Genomic DNA, 20922 nt, shown 5'->3' with positions numbered 1-20922 from the left:
CTCTACAAATTAATTGTCTTTGAGTTTACGTAGAGAAATTAGACCCTACAAACGCCTTAGGTGTCAATTTTTTTATTTTGTTATTCATCTTTTTCCCTTTCTTATCAAAGTGAAAAGAAAAAAAAGTAATTTAAAGAATGACCACTAAAAAGTTTCACTAAATAATAATAATAATAATTATTATTATTATTTCATTGTAATTTGGAACTTTTTCAACCCACCAAGGATAGGTTAATTAAGAATTTTAATCTTAACTTGCCCAAATCAATTTGTGACGAATCCTAATACCAAATGTATAAATTTTTCACAATATTGATACTACTTTTATTATATACTTATTACAACATGTTACCTTAACAATTATGAAAAAGATGAAAAATTCTATGTCACTAAATTTATTGATATATGGGTTTTATTAACATATGTTAGCAAATTATTTTAAAAAACTTTTTAGGGAAAAATGAAAATGTAATAACTGATTTGACAACTTTTTCAATTTTACATAAAAAGTTTCCTAAAATGGATAGCTAATGTATGTCCTAAAAGCATATATTAACCGGACCCTTGATATATTAACTAGATGACCCAAAAGGTAGGATTACATACTATAGAAACAAGATCATCTCCATTTCAAAATGAAGGAAATATATTTCATAGTTATGATTTTATTTCTTAAATCTAACAATATATATAATGCTATATGTCACTCATTTGGGTAGTTTTAGTCATAATTCCCTCGATTTTTCTAAGATGTAAATCTCTCATTTCTTCAAGTAGTTCTATTTCTCTAGGGTTTCCAAGACATAAATCTCTCACTCATTTGGGTAGTCTCGGTCATAATTCCATTAGGTTTTCTAAGGCGCAAATCTCTAACACGTAAAATTCTAAATATCTGCATTAAAAAAAAAAGAAATTGTAAAAGTTAAAGATGTATTTTTTTTTTTTGGGTAAACTACGTTTTTGGTCCCTATCCTATATACCATATTTTAATTTGATCCATAATCTTTCAATTCTATCAATTTGATCCCTAATCTTTTAGTACACTGTCAATTTAGTCCCTACTATTATATTTTGGATGAAAATTGATGATACGTCTAATAGCCAAAATAAAAAATTAGCTTTCATTGATGTGGCAATAAACTAAAATTTTATTTTGACTGTTTGTCATGTCAGCAATTTTCATTCAAAATATAACGGTAGAAACTAAATTGACACGACACTGAAATGTTAGGGACTAAATTGACACAATTGAAAAGTTATGGACCAAATTGAAATATAGTATAAAGGATAGGGACTAAATATGTAATTTACCTTTTTTTTTTTTTTTTTTTTTGAGAAAGGTTGTATTTACTATTTACTATTTAGTATTTTAGGGGTAGCTTTTTTTTTTTTGGATAAAACTTACAACTTGATAACTATCATAAAAAAAATAGAACAACAACACCACCACTAAAAAGAAAAAAAAATGTGGATGCACATCTAGAGCCTTTCCTTAACAAAAACTAAAACAACAAAAAAACTAAAACAACAAAAATTTGAGTCTTTTACCGTAAAAGAAAAAAAAAATGGTAGTTGCTAAATTCTAAATATAAGCTCTTTTTAAAATTTTGATATGGATGTGTACATGGCTAAATTTTAGGATTAAATACAACTTGATAACTATCATAAATAAAAGAACAACAATGCCACCACTAAAAAGAAAAAAGAAAAAAAGTGTGGATTCACATCGGGAGGCTTCCTTAACCCAAAAAAATAAAAATTAAAAAATAAATTAAAAAATAAAAAAATTTGAGTCTTTTACCGTAAAAGAAAAAAATGTTAGTTTCTAAATTTTATATATAAATTCTTTTTACTTTTGTTACGGATGTGTAGTAAGTAGCTAAATGTTAATATTAGCTCCAGTGGGTAAGCAAATTCACTAGCTTACTAGAACTTGAACATGGCCTTACAAAAAGGCATGATTTTGTTTTAAGTGTGTCAAATGAGTGCAGAAATTTAATCTAATTTAACTAGAAATGAGTTTGGAAATAAAATAAACATTTTCTAAATTATATTTTGGTCACATTGATCATGGGGACAAACATCTTGCTGAGCACAAAATTGGCATTAAGCACAAGTTACTAAATGATCTTCACAATGTCATAATTTCATGCCCCACCTTTGGTAAATGATTTGACAAGCATCAATAGTACCGTAGACACAAAGAACCACTTAAGCCCTGAGGGTGGTAGGGCCCACACTCGTGTCGAATATTCTACCATCATAAGGGCTCCACTAAGAGTATGGTATAAAAGGAGGAAGGAAACCCAAATAAGGGATTGGAATGAAAATTGGGAGAAGGATACATGAGAGAAAAGTGAGAACACAATCTTGGGATCAAAGAAGTCTTGCTCGGATTTCAAATAGGGAAATCAGTTACTCAGCTGCTTGAAAGCCTTCTCGACTAGGCTTGATTCAAAGTAGCCTAATAGTAAAATAGAACTAGGGTGTTATCCATCATAGCGTAAATTGCGTCAGGGATCTCCCATTATGGACTAAACCTAACCAAGAATACAAATAAATTGGCGGCTTGAGCCCAATTAGCTTAGGGTTGTTAGGAAAATGCCAACACAATATATATATATATATATATTTATAACTATTATGGGTCAGATTAATGTATACCCTTATGGCACATATTTACCATCCATTTTAGAAATCCTTTTATAGGAAATTGAAAAAGATGACAAAAAAGTTGGTCACTTTTTTATTTTTCCATAAAAAGTTTCACAAAATGGTTTACATTGCACATGTTAGCATAGATTATATTCACAAAATATTTGTTCATAAATAATAATAACTAGTCACTATCCCATGCGATACATGGAAAAACTATTGAAAAATAAGATTTTTAAAATAAAATTTTATTAATTTTAGTTTATATTGAATATTTATTTATGGTAGTTTAAAAAATTATTTCAAATCTTCATTTCATTTTATTTTAGTTGGAATAACTTATATAATTAAATGAAATGCTTACAAATAAGAGATGACATTAATAATATACTATATATAGTTAGTGGTTATTCGAGATATCATTCAAATATGACAATTTTTTTGATTTTAAAAAAAAAGAACAATATTAATGTATTGAAACACAAAATACTATATTGTCCAATAGATATTACAACTTTAAAACTAAAACATGAGTTGTGATTTTTTAAATGGACTGGTGTAATAGCACAACTTTTAATAGAAAAAAATATATATGATTAAAAAAATTTTGGAGTAACACTGTAGTAAAAATGCTGAAAGGAAGCAAGAAATTCCACTGAAAAATGCTACAAATACATTTGGGTGTTTTTTTTTTTTTTTTTCCTTCATTGAGAGGTACATCACTGTTTAGTAGAGTCTTAATACTTGGGGGACGCTCCTCCATCGGAAAAAATGGGCTTCTGCCCTTTTCGGGCAAATTATATAGGGAAATGCCTCCCTTCCCAAACTAAATTGGAAAATGTCCCTCTTTTAAAACTTGATTTTTGATAAATCGAGTTAGAAAAAAAAAATTTTAAAGCCCTATAGTAGCATTTTAAGGAGCCTATAGTGACATTTTTTAACTCGATTTCAAAGAAATCGAGTTATAGGTAAAAAAAATGCCACTATAGGTCGATTTCATTGCCTATAACTTGATTTCATTGAAGTCGAGTTAAAAAAACGTCACTATAAGCTCCTTAAAAACGTCACTATAGGGCCTAACTCGATTTATCAAAAATCAAGTTTTAAAAGAGAGACATTTCCCAATATAATTTGCCTGAAAAAGGAAAAAGCCCATTTTGTCTCTCTTCCATCCAATACATCATTGTCTAGCAAACCAAGGCAGTTCTTTGCTTCACATGCTATATTCTCTATTGGTCCATTTGTTCAAGGAAAGCCATAAGAGAAAATATATTCCTAATAGAAGAACCAACTACAAAGTAGTCTAACATCATTAAGGAAGGATGTGGCCAATGCTCAGATTGGTAGGTCCAACTAAGTTTACTTCATCAACTAGACTTTTAAATTCACACTCTACCTCAACTGCTTGAAGCCCCAAATCCACAGAGGCCATGTATACCTTCAATAGGCTATCTAGACTGATTATTTCTCTAAGCTTCCATGTATTCCATAGCAAGTGTACAAGTAGTTTGCACCAAATCCACTACTAGCTTCAGAGTTTCATCCACATGCCTTTGGTTTCGATTTGACTGTAATAGCCAACCTCCACCGCAACTAATACAATCAATTGGATTGGTTAAAACAATATATCAAATCCTAGGAATATAAAAATACAAAACTTGATATTATGTATATGATACCATTGAAAATTTTAAATATCATTGCAGGCTTCCTAAATTCCACCCATCACAAAAGCCAAGGCTTACATCAAATTGGCCTTTGAAATCTTGATCTCCTTCATCCCTAGAACCTGGAAAATCAAATTTCTGGACTAATTGAAAATTTGTAAGTATTTCCAACTATCATCTAACAATGAAATTTATATATTTTCAAGAACAAAATGGAAAACAAAGACCAAACATTCTATGTAGCAAATTTGAAACCTATCACCAGGAAAAAGAATCAAACCTATTGGAAATTCATTAATTGTTTCCAATGCAAGTAATTGGTATGCTAAAAGTCTCATATTAATAACAAAAAAAAAAAACAAATAACCCATTTGAAATATAAGATCAAAGTTAAATCAAGATGATTAAATACCGAAACTTCCTCCCACTAAGGTGAAACATTCAGCCATAGCAACCCAAAACACCAAAAGTAGATCACCCACATGAACAATTGAAGTGGAGAGAGAGCAATATATAGAAAATAATAACAAAGTAAGTAGGTCTTCAATTGAAAGCGAATCTGAATTCTTACCTTGGGTTCAGATTTTGCTCATCAGAGAATCCTGCCTACAGTTGCAGATTCTTTGTATTTGAATGTCGAGTGAGCTTGAGAAGGAGAATCAGAATGGAGGACTTTGAAGTCTGAATGGGCCGTGGGTCTTTGTTTTGGAGTAAGGAGAAGGGTCTGCTTTTATGTATTGGGTTTTAAAAATATCAAATCAGATTTTGTGTTTTTTTATTTTTTATTTTCAGGTTTAGATATGTAATTCAGAATTTGTTTTTTATTTATTTAAATAATGTTGATGTAGCTAACACGTGCGATGCACAGAATAGTCTAACAAAAGTCAACTAAAATAATTTTAAAATGAAATCAAACATTAAAGGAAAATTAATCTACTCCGTAACAATTATTGCAAAAATGGTAAAAGAATGTAAAATATTTATTGAAAGCTTCCTCTATCCTACAAATGCTAATAAATAAACTCTACACGACCACAATAGAGTTAAAATATAAGAGCCAAAGGGAATAGATATCAAGAGAATACAATGACCAATAAAGAGAGAAGAATCTCGTAACAAACAGTTATTATCAAATAACAATTGTGCGTAAATATCTACACTATAACATTGGATATAGATATTATAACGACAACAACAAACAAAATCAACCACATCTCAGTGGAAAGTTCAATGTCACTTAGTTGCAAGCTCACAAACATGAAACAACTACCTTCATATCGTCTACGTTTACATGGAAAATTGGGTTTCAAGGCTTTGGCAACATCAATGCAATATTTTGAAAAACCCTGCCCTTGAGCTATGTGCTCCATATAAGCCTACCAATGATTATTTTTAAGAACAAAATTTTTAAACTCAAAAACTAAACACAATTATTTTACAAAACATACTATCCCTTTTCTATGACTTAATTTTTTCATAATATATCCCTCCTTAAAATAGACAATATTCAATGTTGTTCACCATTCAAATTTGTGTAGCTTGACTAATTTATATTTCAAAGTGCTATATCCAATCAAGAACCATAAATAAAAATTAGAGGGAGAAAGGGCAGTTTAAGTGCAAAAAAAAAAAAAAAAAAAAAACTCATGTCAATAGCAAGCATCACCTCCCAAAATTTTGCGCTCTTTTTTTTAGAAAAAAAAAATATCCATTTTCAATGCACTTCTCAAATGATTGGCTCAATCTAAAATACAAATCTAATGTACAATAATAAGCTTATAAATTGAGGATAGCTCCCACTGTTCAATTCGAAGATTCAACTTAAATCAATCAATTGGTAGTGTTAGGTTCTAAAGATTTAGGATTTTATGTATTTAGAACTCTAATTTGTATTGTTGGCAAACCATGATCAAAACAGGTTGTTTAGTCTTATTTAGGCTTGCTTAAAGTTGGGTCTTTCATGTAAAGTTGGAATCGAGGGGCTGCAGATGCATTTGTGTATTTCGGCCTGGCTCGATCGATCGAATCTCGGGCAGAATGTTTTTCTGCAGAATTTTCCAGCTCAGCCCTAACTCATTAAACGTTTTGGGTTTTCTGTTTTTACCCTAGGTATATAAATAAAAACCCTAACCACGTTTTTAGAGTTGCTCCAGTTGTATTGTTGCTCATACTTTGCTGTTTTGTGTAAATCTCTTATGAGATCTAGAGGAGCTTTCCTTTACACAAAGTTTAGGGTTTTCAAGGTAGAGATTACTTCAACATCTTGATGATCAACTCGGTTGCTACCATTAAAGCTTAAAGAATATCAAGCGTGGGTGCTTGTAGCTGATTGGAGAATCCAAGAAAGAAGGAGTCTGTGGATTCGGAGCTTGCACGTGGTCGTGTCAGTAAGTTCTACCAGTGGGTAGCATTAGGAAGTCAAGTGGGGAGCTTGTAAGTCCTTTTGTATGAACTTCAATTCTTTCATAGTGGATTCAGGTTTACCTTGAGGATAGCTAGGTCAAATCCTCCCCAGATTTTTACCGTGTGGTTTCCTAGGTGGTCATATCATTGTGTCTTTTATATTTCCTATGCCTTATACTTTTGATATGATTGTATGTTTGTGATAACCTAGAATTGCTTAAATTGACTAAGTTAATCACTTGGCTAATTAACTAGGTTAATCTTGTTGTTTTAAGGGGTCTAAAACCGTTCAGGTAGGACAACCCAAGAAAAATCAAAGAATTAACATTACTTGTATTATGACTTTGAGGAAAGAAAATATATTAATGAGTAGATAATCATGACGATGAGAGAATAAAACTTTATAGGAAAAAAATAATATGAATAAATTACTTGTGTATGCTTTGAAGCTACTACCATATCTATCAAAATTTTGAGGAGAAAAATATAATGAAATATATTAATAAAAAATAATATATAAATTTTATTATTGATGCAACGATTTCTCTAATGCTAAAGCGAAAAAATAATATTCACACTCTCAACAACTCAAAACATTTACTTAATATATTATATTGTCCATACCATCCAGCCACCACTTCCATTTTGGGTGATCATCTCTAACCACCCTCTGAAATTGTGTGGTTGCCTATGCTTCCTACCCAACACAAAATTATACTCCCCACCATTAAACAAAACTTCACAACTTCGTAGATAATGCTTGTCCCATTTAGAGATCTCAAACCAACCATTTTCATTATAGAAACAAAAATACACACTCAGTAGTTCCACCACTATAAACTATACAACAAACTGAGCTATAGCAAATCTTGGTAACATAAAATCTCATAAAGGATTTAAAAGTATATTCCAAGAGGAAAAAAAACAACAAATTGTTAATACAAATAGTTAGAGTCTACCTTTTAATTTGGAGTATATACATGTTTTCTTAAAGAATATAATCATTTAAAACTTGAAAGTAAGTTCAAAGAATAGGTGCAATACATAAAAGCTAGTCATTCATTTAAGTTGGAGGAAAAAAAAATCCATTTTGGTTCAATTGAAAAAGCATACAAAAAAAATGACAGCCATGTTTTTACATCACACAAAAAATGACTTTGAGAAAATAAGGCCAACAAATACATCTCACCCTGATTAAATCAACAACATAGCATCACATTCCCCACTTATCTTCCGCCTTACCACTCTCCATGTATTATGACTTCTAGAACAACAACAAAAAAATCATTCACAAATTTTATCAAACAGCTTGTATACGTGTAAGAAAAACAACTCTTAATGAAAAGAGACAATTTTAAAAAGAAAAGAGAGTACCATGTTGCAGCAACACCAGCATCAATATAACCAAGGGTTGTTTTTTCTCTCAAGGCTTGTGCAATCCTTTTATAGGAAATTGAAAAAGATAACAAAAAAGTTGATCACTTTTTTATTTTTCCATAAAAAGTTTCACAAAATGGTTTACATTGCACACGTTAGTAAAACTCATATATTATATTCACAGAGTATTTGTTCATAAATAATAATAATAATAATAACTAGTCGCTAACCCGTGCGATGCACAGGAAAGTTTTTAGTAACTATAAGATTTTGGTAAATCAAATGCTTTAAAATTTGAAAATCTTAAAGAAGTTACATTAGCACTCATCAATTTGTTTACAAAGCCAAGCTAAATAGATCTACAAAATACATTCTCATATCCTCTGTCATTTGCAAGGTGACAGAACTCTTTTCATTACGGTTTGCATCCTTCTATCCTTCAAAAGCTTTAAGAAGTGCCATGTGGTCACTGCAAAAGAATGTGTATAAGATTATACAAAATTTTGTCAGTATAATCAACATCCTAAAGCTAATATCCAATCCAAAATTTTCACATAGAAGCCCACAACTTTGATCTAAAAGTTATTTCAGAATAACAGAAACTAAAAGATAGAAGAAAAACAAAAGCTTTCTTCTCTAGTTTTTGACAAAATTAGGCCCATGTAAAGGTTCCTTTGCCTCATTCAGCTTGGAACAGTTTGGTAATCTACCATTAAGGCTGGAGAGCTTACAATTTAGAGACATCCTAACCAAAACCCACCTATGTATCTTCACAAAGAGGCTTGAAAGCTTGAGAAAAGCCCCAACTCCAGCAGCCTCAACACCTAAATTTTCTCCCTCAGTCCCTCTTCACCAGCAAAAGATAAACATAATAAATTTTTTTTTGTTTTCAATTAAGTCTTTCTAGGCCCTATACCAGCTCCCACTCGAAAATTTTCAAATTCACAAATAATAATAAAAATTTCCAACCAAATTCAAAATTATAAAATCTACGAGGCATTCAATAATCAAATAGAAAATAACGAACTAAATCAGAGTTTCCAACCAGTTATACAACTTCTTAATTGGATGCTTACATAATAATTCAGCCAAAATACTTTGTATTTCAAACAACTGGATGATTTCTCATGTAGTTCAGAAGATGGTTTTTGTCTTCAAGGATTGGGTGCATAATTACTTATAAAGAGGAATAGAAAAGAGAAATGAACTTGCCTTTAAAAGTCTTGACAGTCAAATATGTAGCTATTATGATAAAAGGGCCTGGATTTTCAGTAAAAAAGCTCTCCTCAACTTGATTTGCAACTGATCCCCAAAGTGTAAGCTTTATTTCATTTCCTCTGTTCAAATTTTTCAATGTTACAGTGTAAGTTCATATAATATAAGTGCATGTATTGGCTAATCAAAAATTAAAAAAAAAAAAGTGCATGTATTGAAAATAATTTTTTTTTTTTAAAAAGAAGACATACTCTATGGTCATGACATTTATGTTTCTCATCGACACATTTGATCCTTTGATGCAAGGTTGCTCAATTGGTCCAACACCAATCACATTTGCAATGATATCTAAGCATTCCAAAGATGTGGATGTAATTATTTTCATATATAACAATAATATAATGCATAATTATTAAAAAATTTAATATAACGCATAATATATATAGAGATACCTGATAGCTGGACATGTTTATTAACGCGTTCATGTATTTTATTGTAGTCAATGAATTCAAACTTATGAGGCGGTATATCAACATCAGTGTCCTTTATTTCCTTAATGCTAGTTTTCAATGTGAACATGATCTTGATGTCATTGTCTACTGGTCTATACAATGCATTGCCATCAACCACTTGAAAATAAGAGAGTTCATACAATTTTCCTTCTTGCAAAAGAGGCTTGAACTTTTTAGCAATATTATTTCGAATGATTGCATGTATTGAATTATTCTGCAAGTAAAGTGCATCAGTTTTATATAGATAGAGTTCATGGTATATATAATGATCGAACAATATTAAAAGCTATAGAAGAAAAACAAACCTGCTCATCGATTAAAATCATATCTAAACTAATAATATCATTATTTTTTGAGTTGATTGCATTCCACATCCTTGATATTCTGATCTTGACTTTCCAATTTTCTTTGTGGTTGTCTATACAAAGCTGATTAAGGAGAGAATATTGCATCATCTTGGATCCCTACCTCTTTAGATTAATAAATTTGAAAGTTTATAAAAATTCTATCTTTCATTTAGATACTTCATAGGATAAAACAAAACAAAGCAGTATAACAACGACACCAAAAAGTAATTAGCTTGTTAAAGATGGAAAATAGTATTTAGCTTGTATTCAATTATCTTATAGACATGAAATTTAACAAAACAGTAAGCATATACGAAGTGGCTAAATCAATTTGGAGGAGATAAACAGAAAAATAAACAATATATAAAATTATGTTACCTTTATTAGTTGGTTTCTTGAGTCAAAGATTCGTAAAAACTTCTTTATACACAATATTTTTTGTTTTAGACTTTTTTTCAGTCTCATCATTGATGATGAGGAATTTTAGTCCATTTCTGCTTGTAATTCTAGACACTGCAACGTACAATTGCCCATGACTAAAAATAGGTTTTGGCAAATACACTCCAACATGTTTCAATGATTGTCCCTAGCTTTTATTTATAGTCATTGCAAAGCACATTGAAATTGGAAATTGTCGTCTCTTTAAAACAAATGGCCATTTTGAATCACTTGGAGATAATGTTATTCTTGGAATGAACATACGTTTGCCTATATTAGTGCCAGTTATGATTTCTGCTTCTATCACCCATGTAGCCAATCTTGTTATAATGAGCCTTGTTCCATTACAAAGACCTTCATTTTGATTCAGGTTTCTAAGCAACATTATAGGCAAACCTATTTTTAATGTCAGTTTATGGTTTGGCAATCCTGGAAATCTCAATGTGTTCAAAAATTCAACAGTATACAGGAGATCTTGGTCAGGAACATTTGAAGAAGCCTTGCATATAGAATCTGAACTTAGATATTCATGAACTTCTCCATTTAAGGATGACACAATGTAGTCATTAAGTTCTTCTACAACTTCATTTGTAGGGGCAAGAATTGCCCTATCCTGTAGGTAACTTGGATCTGTGTATTTATTTTCCAAAACTGGATACGTGTTGTCAATAATATCTTGCATTGGATTCTCTGAAGGTTGGATAATCAAATCACTTGGAATTGAAATGTTGTAATCCCCATCTCCTTCTCCCAATTCACCATTACCTATTTTAAGAATCCACTCACTAAAGTCCTTTATAGATGATGTTTCTATTCCACTCATATTGTTCTGTAGAAGCCTCATATTTGTTTGGAGTTTAAAGACATGACAATCATTCCATAGATATGACTTGCTATTTGAGGATTGGACTATATCTTCTCGTCTTCCCTTTCTCACAACTGGAAGTATTTGTCGAAAATCACCCCCTAGAACTACAACTTTACCACCAAAAGGTTTTTCAGCATTTTGAGGATCTTCAATTTGTAGAATATCTCGTAACGTGCGGTCAACAGCTTCAAAACAATTCCTATGTGCCATCGGTGCTTCATCCCAAAGTATGATACTTGTTTTTGAGAGAAGTTCCGCTGCTTGTGTTCTTTGCTTTATGTCACAAGTAGACTCATCATTTACATTAATTGGGATATGAAATCTTGAGTGAGCAGTCCTTCCCCCAGGAAGCAACAAAGCAGCAATTCCTGAAGATGCAACAGCAAGAGCAATTTTTCCTTTTGATCTTATACCAGATAGGATGGTTCTATAAAGATACGTTTTACCCGTTCCACCATGTCCATAGACAAAAAACATTCCCCCTCTTTCAGTAGCAACAGCTTCCATTATAGAATTGTAGATTATTCTCTGTTCATTGTTTAGGCCAGAAATTAGGATCTCATGTTCTTTTTTCAAACTTGATACATCATACGACATTTCTTCTTGAATAAGTCTATTCCCATTCTTAATAAGATCCATATCTGGCTAGGGCATTTGTGGATAATCTCTAAGTGATCTTTCATATTGTTGGAGGATTTGTTCAATTTCATACAATCCATAATTTCTCAATTGGTCATCTGATAAGATTAGTTCTTGGAATTGGAGGATACGCCTTTGCCTATTTAGTATATCTTCTATAATTAGTTTCCAGTTGGATTCCCAAAGACTTAATGAATTAGCTACTTCACAGAACAATAGCATTGTAACAAATAGTTGATGCAATTGTTGCCCACTGGCCCAACTCGAAGCTTCAATTAGGGAATCATGCCATTCTTTGTCATCATCAAGAAGTCCAAGTGCATAACAGGCTTCCTTATAAGTTGGATAAGTAACATCGTTTATAGTCCTTAATTCTTCAAAGTTTCTTGGACCTTTGACAATGTTAAGCAACATTCTCAAATAAAACCTTTCACCACTTGAAGGATGTGCGTGATAAACTCTTCCAATACAGTATTTAGATTTCCTTCTCTACCATTGCTTGTCATTACTATGCCATACCCATTTTGTAGGAAATTCAGCATAAGTCAACTCTTGAGTATCTTCAAAAGCCTCGTTTGTTTTCATCCATTCTGTAAACTTTGTTTCTTCAATACCAGGTATATTTAAAACATTATCCAAGGTTGTATTTTCCGGATAAATGATGGGATGTTCGTCTTCCAAATGAAAATTTAATTTTTCAACAGGTGGATATCGAAACTGAATTGGAAATTCAAATATTCTCCAACATGCTTCAGAAGCTGAAATATATCTACAATCCAAGTATGCTTTTGTCTCATCAACAACAATGCTGGTCTCTTGTCCATCACTCCCAATATTTGGCAAATTCTCTTCTACAACAACTGTTGCTCTATCTGATCCCTTGTTTATATATTTAAACAAATACTTGATCGATCGAGATCTGTTACACCACTCTACATTCAAATGGGATTGGTACTTCACCAAAAGATCTACATTATAAGGTACAACATATCGGTTATCCAAAAGAATTCCGTTCTTCTCTATTGTTTTTCCATCATTTCTCCTTCTATATACTGGAAAACCTTCTTCATCAATTATTGTTTCTTCATAAAATCTTTTTGGAAAATGTTTTGTACATTTACCATTTATCATGCACGGTGATTTTGGTTTTGCAGATCCACATGGCCCATGCATCATAAATTGTTTTACAGCTTTATTAGCAACAGGATCCTCATCTGGATCTGGTATCTCAGCCATAATGATACCGTCAATGTCTGTTGGACTTGGACACTTATCCTTTGGATCCAAGAATAGAAGAATATGTGCATGTGGGAGTCCTCTTTTTTGGAATTCAATTGTATACACAATTGCAATAAATCTTCCAAAATGAGATTTATGCCTTAAATCATGTAATAGTTCATCCAATTTTATCTTAAAGACCCTTGATACAATATCTGGCCGATCCTCATATTTCAGGCCTTCTATAAATTCTAAGGAATGATTGATTTCTGGCCATTTTGGATTGCAAGTAAATGTAATAAATAAATCTGGGTAACCTGCCCATCTACATATCGCCATTGCATCTTGGTAATTTTGAACCATGTACCTTGGACTTCCAGTAAATGAGGATGGTAGGACTATTCGTTTGCCTACAGTAAGGGGATTTGTATCACCACGAAGAACGGCACCTTTCAAACCATAGTACAGCTCTGACCTCAATTTTTTTTTATTGAATCTAACCCATTGTAGTCTTTCTGCTTTGATAGAAGTGTATGCATCCACTATAAATTGTTGAAAAAGCCTTCTACCAAGCAACAGTGTCTTGCCCTCATGAAAGCGTTGTTGAAGCCTATAAGCATAGTATTCCCTCATTGTTATTGATTCCCTTTTTCTAGAATTGCTCCCATTCAAATTCCTATAAGGTATACCAAGCATATACCCATCCTCACCATACGGGAAAAGTAATGGATATTGCAATGCCATAAAGCTTGGATGAGTCCCATTTATGCGTTGCAATCCTAAACTTCGATTCTCAACAATAATATCTCTATCAGAACTTTCAATATTAAAATCTCCAACAATAAGAGTAGCTATCTCAGACATTACAGGTAAGTCATATTGCCTTTCACCAGAATTGCGACTTCGTATTAAACGAATTTTGACATTATGTACATCTGATTCATCAAATCTGTCCCTGACCATTCTAAAACATTTAACTAATTGGTTGCACTGGTCTAACATTTCCATCAACCCGGTAACAATATCTGGATCCACATAATTTCTATCATCTTCATGTATAACTACATCAATTCTATTTTTAACTTCATTATCAGTTTCATAAATATAAAGCTGTGCATACTTAGGTTTTTGGCCATGGACAAGAAGAAGTGATCCAATTCTATGATGAGTTTGACCATTTACACGAAACACATATGGACCAGAACCATTATTCATTGATCTATCAACATTACCCCCCAAAGAAGTGAAAGCAAAGAGAGAGTTGTAGATTCTTATCCCTAGTTGAAAGTTTATTGATCTCTGATCACTATTAATATTGAGTAAGTTTCCAAGAAAGGGTGGAGGTTCTTTCAATAGAGGGAGTTGAACTCTTCCTTCAGAATAGCACAAACTAAACTTTGGTTTTGCAGGCGTTTTTGACTTTACAATTCTCTCTTCATACCAAAGTTCAGCTCCACAATGTTCACATACTATTGTTGGAGGTCCTAAATCCAATGGTTCTGTAAATTTTCCTATGACAACAAAAACAAAAATTCACTTTTTCTTCCTAATTTTAGAACTTTTTTGGGAGAACTAAAAAATGTAGCACTTTCATTGTTTTCTGCTTTCATCATTAATGCTATATTGTCTACGTCGAATACTCCCTTGAAATGGCTCGTCATCTCTTGTTCTTGTTTGGCCTAGGTTACATACTAATTATTAGGTTACATACTAATTATGAGTTTTTTAAAGAAAAATATTTTTTAAATATCTCAATATCGTACCCCTTCTATTTCTCTTTTAAGATAAAATTAATCTTCGTCTCAATCTTGCATATTTAGCAGACTCCATGCTTGGGGAATAAACTAAAAGCAAAGCATTCACAAAATTTAAATTCATAAATATAACTATATAGCAAAAACATATATTACAAATTAACAGTTAGATGTTATAAAAAGGGGAGAAATTGAAGAAAAATATAGCATTCACATACTAACTTCAAAATTAAAAAAAAAAATAATAATAATTATTTGATAAAATACAAATTGTACATAGAAGTTATTAAAACGATTGAAATCTTGAGAGACTGGTAAATACCTGAATTTCCTCGTCTTGTAGTTGTATTACCAAATAAGCCAGATATCAAAATGCTAAATCCCTATCTGCAAAATAGTAAGAATCCAATTTTCAGCCAAGAATCATTAATAGAAGAGAAATAGTGCAAACTTAGTTGTCCATAATCAACAAATACATGCAATTACTGATATCTGATTTATAATCAAATACGCGTCAAATGACACCTGCCTCTCAGACCAAAGATAGAAAAACAAACTTAATCCAGTATACTACCACCCCATTACACTGTACACATATATACACCAACTTCTTCATCACATTGCACCATATTAAAAGGCCATTATTAAGAAAAAGAATCCAAATTTTACAATGTACACATATATACAACAACTTCTTCATAACATTGCACCATATTGAAAGACCATTATTAAGAAAAAGAATCCAAATTTGTGAACAGAACACTACAATATACTATGATATTAAAACTCCAAGCATAGAAGCAGATTTAAAAAAGCAACCATATATTTGCTGTAACTATTAAACATATATAAAGAAAATATAAATTATTATAAGAAACATTACACACAAATCTCTGCACTGAAATAGACATTAAACATGTAATATGATTTTAGCTAATACGAAATTCGCGGATGAAAGTTGTGTGAGATGTTTATAGATTGAAAGAAAAGAAGAAGAAAGTTGATGGTAAATTTTGAATAGAATAGAACTTCTATAAACTTATCATTAGCTCACACAGTATAGAGCACATAATTATATTCCTGACCAAATACTTGCACAAACTCCAACTATAAATCTTACAAACCTCAAAATTCATGAATATATTCTAACATAAAAATTGATAACTAAATATTTTAGTTTAAAAGAATTTTTGTTTTAAATTCAATACTTACAACGGAGGAAGGAGGATGTTCTGACATAAAAAGCAAACAAAAACCTACCCTTTAACCTACATAAACTTATTAACACAAAAAGGAATCATAAACATGCACATATTTTTGAAATCAAACTAAAGAATTAAAAAACATAGAATTAGACAAACTCATATGAAAAAAAAAAAAAAAAACACATACCAAGTTCTTTGTAGCTGTAGATTTAGATTCTAATATTTGTAAAACACCACCTTTGGCAGGTTTAGATTTTGATGGTTGTAGAGCAACTTCAATTATCTACAAAATCAAAAGGAAAACAAAAACAGAAAAACATGAAAAACCATCAAACAAATGAAAAGAGGAGTTATTAATAACATATTTCATAATTTAAATCAAAATTCAAATCTATAGAGATGCGTAATAAAAAAATCATAACCAAATACTTTCACAAAACTGAGCCAACAAAGAGTGACAATCCACTCAATAAGATAATTACATTCACTTCAAAAAATATTGTACAAACCCTCAATAAGATAATTACATTCACTTCAATGGACAGTATATCAAACAAAAGCAATTTTGACTGCCACCTAATTTGATATGGCACATATTTTTCAGTTACAATAATCTATAGTCCACACTACCACATTTGTCACCCACGGATTCACATACTAAAATAATAACCTAATCTTTAAAACCTCAATAGTTCTTTTTTTTTTTTTTCTCGGAAATAGATTGATCATAGTTGATTTCTTTAGGTTTTAACAATTATGCATAAAAGCTATAAGATAATTACATTCACTTCGATGGACAGTATATCAAATCTATAGTCCACACTACCACATTTGTCACCCACGGATTCACATACTAAAATAATAAACTAATCTTTAAAACCTCAATAGTTCTTTTTTTTTTTTCTCGGAAATAGATTGATCATAGTTGATTTCTTTAGGTTTTAACAATTATGCATAAAAGCTACAAGATAATTACATTCACTTCGATGGACAGTATATCAAACAAAAGCAATTTTGACTGCCACCTAATTTGATATGGCACATATTTTTCAGTTACAATAATCTATAGTCCACACTACCACATCTGTCATCCACGGACTCACATACTAAAATAATAACATAATCTTTAAAACCTCAATAGTTCTTTTTTTTTTTTTTTTTTCTCGGAAATAGATTGATCATAGTTGATTTCTTTAGGTTTTAACAATTATGCATAAAAGCTAAGAAATTCAAACTGATATAACTACACTAAAATTTGAAACAGTCAAAACATAAACCTGTCAGTTACAATAATCTATAGTCCACACTACCACATCTGTCATCCACGGACTCATAAAATGTAATGACTTGAAAGCACAAACTCAATTACAGATACAAAAGAAACACAGCTAAAACAGTACATATTAAAATAACTACACTAAAATTTGAGTTTCATGAGTTCTTTACAATTCAAATTGAGAGAACACTAATACCATACCTTAACCCTAATTCGAATGGAGGCAAAGAACGAAGAGAACTAATAAGAATCGAACTATTTATAAGATAATAGTTAGAGTCCTAATACTGATAGAGTTCGGATTCAAAAAAATAAATAATATTAGAGTTCTAATTAAATTTGTTTATTAGTTACCTTTGGGCTGGTCTTGACGGGCTGGGTTGGGTGTTGATGGGCCATGGTCTAGATGAGACCCACGGCAAATGGGGCGCCGGTTTTGTTCTGAGGAAGAGTGGAAACTGAGTGAGGTGGATATGGGCAAATCGGTGGTTGGTGGTCTGAGGAACTTGATATCAGAAATCGGTGGTCTGAGGAACTTGATATCGGTGGTCTGAGGAACATCGATCGTTTGAAGAAGGTGTCTGTTGGGTCTTTAGATGCGATGGTGGGTATGGTGGGTACCATTGTGAAAGGGAAAGGCAGAGAGGATTGGGATGCCGTGGTCGGTGGTCTGAAGAAGGTTTCTGTTGGGTCTTTAGATGCGATGGTGGGTACCATTGTGAAAGGGAAAGGCAGAGGATCGGGAAAGGCAGAGGCATCGTGAAAAGCATCGTGGAATGAACATATGGTTTATTGAGTTTTTTGGGTTTATTACATTTTTTTTGCTGGTTTTATTTTTTTAATATTGTGTGTTTTTTTTAATATTATGCTGATGTGGAAAATTGTGGAAGTTTCAAAAGTTTCGGTTTTATATATATATATATATGTATGTATATAGATGATGAACATTAATTTTTATGTAAAGAGCATGGGGAGTTTTATCATTTTAAGTGTTATGTGATATGAGAGGCTTACCAGATGTTACATATTGCACACTGACCTGTCAGAGTTCAGGGAATTGGGGAAGACATGCCAAGCAATATGTTTTCCTTTATCAACTTTAAACCGCTAGAGCTTTACTGAACATATTTCTTGGCCCTCCAAACCACGACTCGTAAAATTCTCCCGATGAGACTCATGAGCTTGGATCATGAGCTGAGAATGAGATGTTGTGCCATGAGCTTGAACTGGGCTTTGATGAGATAATATCTCCATGGGTTTTGGACCATCAGCTTCTGCGTCATTTTGTGAATAAGGGCTCTTTTGGGCTTTAAGAGAGATTTTTCCAAAATCCATAATTTGTTGATGTGGTGTGAGTTGCCAATGAAATAAATTCCATGTGGTGTGAAAATCTGTCCTCAACATTATTTAAGGGTCTCTTGATCCTCAAAATAAGATTTTTTTTTTTTTTTTTCAAAACCACAGTCATGCACAAAACCCACATATAATAACCAAATACATCGAAAGTCCAATGTACTATATCTAATCAACCCAGATCATTACAAGACAAAAATTAACATATGAAAATAAGGATATTGTAAAAGGTACTAAAAGAGCATGACCTTGGCACCGAATTCTTCTGTTGAAAGCCAGGAACCCATTTTTCAACAAGGCAGCCAAAGCAGGGGCAGTAGCTGAACCAGTGTAGAAGCTAATAATGGAAGTAACTGTATAAACAAGGAAAAAAAAAAACATAAGCTGCATTCAAAGACATTTCAAGTAGATACATAACATTAAAATTTCCATCTCACACCCTTTTCAGGACAATTGGACATTTCAACAAGGCAGCCAATTGCACATAATTTTGTAGATCGTAAGAAAAATGCTTGCATCATGAACTGAAGTAGAGATGCGAATTAAAGAAAACAAGTTTTTTTGGCGCTTATAAATTAGTATTGTAGTTCTAAGGATGCAATTTCTTATTTTGCAGAGATTGAATACAATTCCACAACAAAGAACGACTTTGATATTCAATTTAATTCCTAATAATCAAGTAAGGAAAGAGGAAGGTTTATAAAAACAAAAAACCTCAGAAATTCTTAAGAGTTATGAGAGTCATATCAAGAACTAGACAACATAAGTCACCAAAAAAAAAAAAATAAAAAAAAAAAAATATATATATATATATATAGCTATATGTTTTGTTCTAGTAGCTCAACTATTGTATTGACAATGTTACTAACACACCACATTGTAAGCATTCACAACACCAAAACACAACTGTAACAGATATAAAATACTCAAAACAAATTTTTTTTTTTTAATCTCATTCCAAGCAATAAAGTGAGATCTAAGAGGGATATAGCAAGAACAACTTCACACACAAAAAAAGAAAAAAGAAAAAAAAGGCATACCTGATCAGTTGGGATACTCACCCTTTAGTGCATAAGACATACCTAATGATCTATAAACAACATGAACTCTCTCTAGATCAGAATGCCGTTTCCTTCAACTTGCCAAATTTTCTGCAATTCTGACACTGTCGTCCCGATGGCCTTTACTGACACCCTCCTTTGATTTTGCGTTGTGACTTCTGGCATCCCTGCTGCTCCAAGAAGGTATGTGTTGTTTGTTCTACATCAGTCTCCCCCACTTGGAAAGAACTCGACCTCGAGTTCCCACTATTTGGCTCATCAAGAGGGTGGTAATCATACAAGTCAGCAACATTGAAGATGTTCAAGTCTAGCGGAAGAGCAACCACATAGGCATTGTTGTTGATCTTCTTAGTAATCTGAAATGGCTCATACTTCTTATCCTTCAATTTATTGTAAGTACCAGTAGGAAACTACTCCTTCCAAAGGTAGACCAGTACCAAATCTCCAACATTGAAGATCTTTTCACGCCTCTTCTTATCAGTAGCTTCCTTGTATTTGACATTTGAAGCTTCAAGTTTCTGCCAAACTTCTTCTTGCACTACCTGACTGCGGTCAGTCATATCTTCTGCTACTTGGCTCCTTCTTGGAAGCTCAGGTAAGGGTACCAAATCCAAAGTATATTTTGGTAGCACGCAATAGACAATGGAAAAAGGGGACTTACCCGTGCTCCTACTAATAGTGCTGTTGTAAGCAAATTTGGCTTAAGATAAGACAAGATCCCACAACTTGGGCTTCTCTCCAGAAATGAACCGGATTAGATTACCTAAGGTTTGGTTGACAACCTCTATCTAGCCATTGGTGTGAGGATGACTAGTGCTGCTGTAATTAAGGGATGTATCAAACCATCTCCATAGAGTCCTCCAAAAGTGACTGGGGAACCTTGTATCACGGTCAGAGGTAATGGATTTGGGCACTCCATGCAAACACACTACTT

The 20922-nt window shown here is 32.1% G+C and overlaps 2 long non-coding RNA genes across 2 annotated transcripts; both read right to left on the bottom strand.

Moving 5' to 3' along the window:
• Nucleotides 1–8340: 8340 nt before the first annotated feature.
• On the bottom strand, nucleotides 8341–9502 carry LOC136069330 (uncharacterized). Its single transcript, XR_010630561.1, has 2 exons — nucleotides 9315–9502; nucleotides 8341–8571 (listed from the first exon to the last, which is right to left on the bottom strand). It is a non-coding gene; the product is annotated as an uncharacterized LOC136069330 (long non-coding RNA).
• A 641-nt stretch (nucleotides 9503–10143) lies between these two features.
• Nucleotides 10144–16565, bottom strand: LOC136069331 (uncharacterized). The gene is made up of 3 exons (XR_010630562.1): nucleotides 16486–16565; nucleotides 15416–15480; nucleotides 10144–10297 (listed from the first exon to the last, which is right to left on the bottom strand). It is a non-coding gene; the product is annotated as an uncharacterized LOC136069331 (long non-coding RNA).
• Between the last annotated feature and the right edge of the window lie 4357 nt (nucleotides 16566–20922).

The sequence above is a fragment of the Quercus suber genome, unplaced genomic scaffold (assembly GCF_002906115.3).
Source record: "Quercus suber isolate HL8 unplaced genomic scaffold, Cork oak 2.0 scaffold_163, whole genome shotgun sequence".
In the NCBI taxonomy this organism is placed as follows: domain Eukaryota; kingdom Viridiplantae; phylum Streptophyta; class Magnoliopsida; order Fagales; family Fagaceae; genus Quercus; species Quercus suber.
This window is presented reverse-complemented; position numbering and strand designations above follow the sequence as displayed.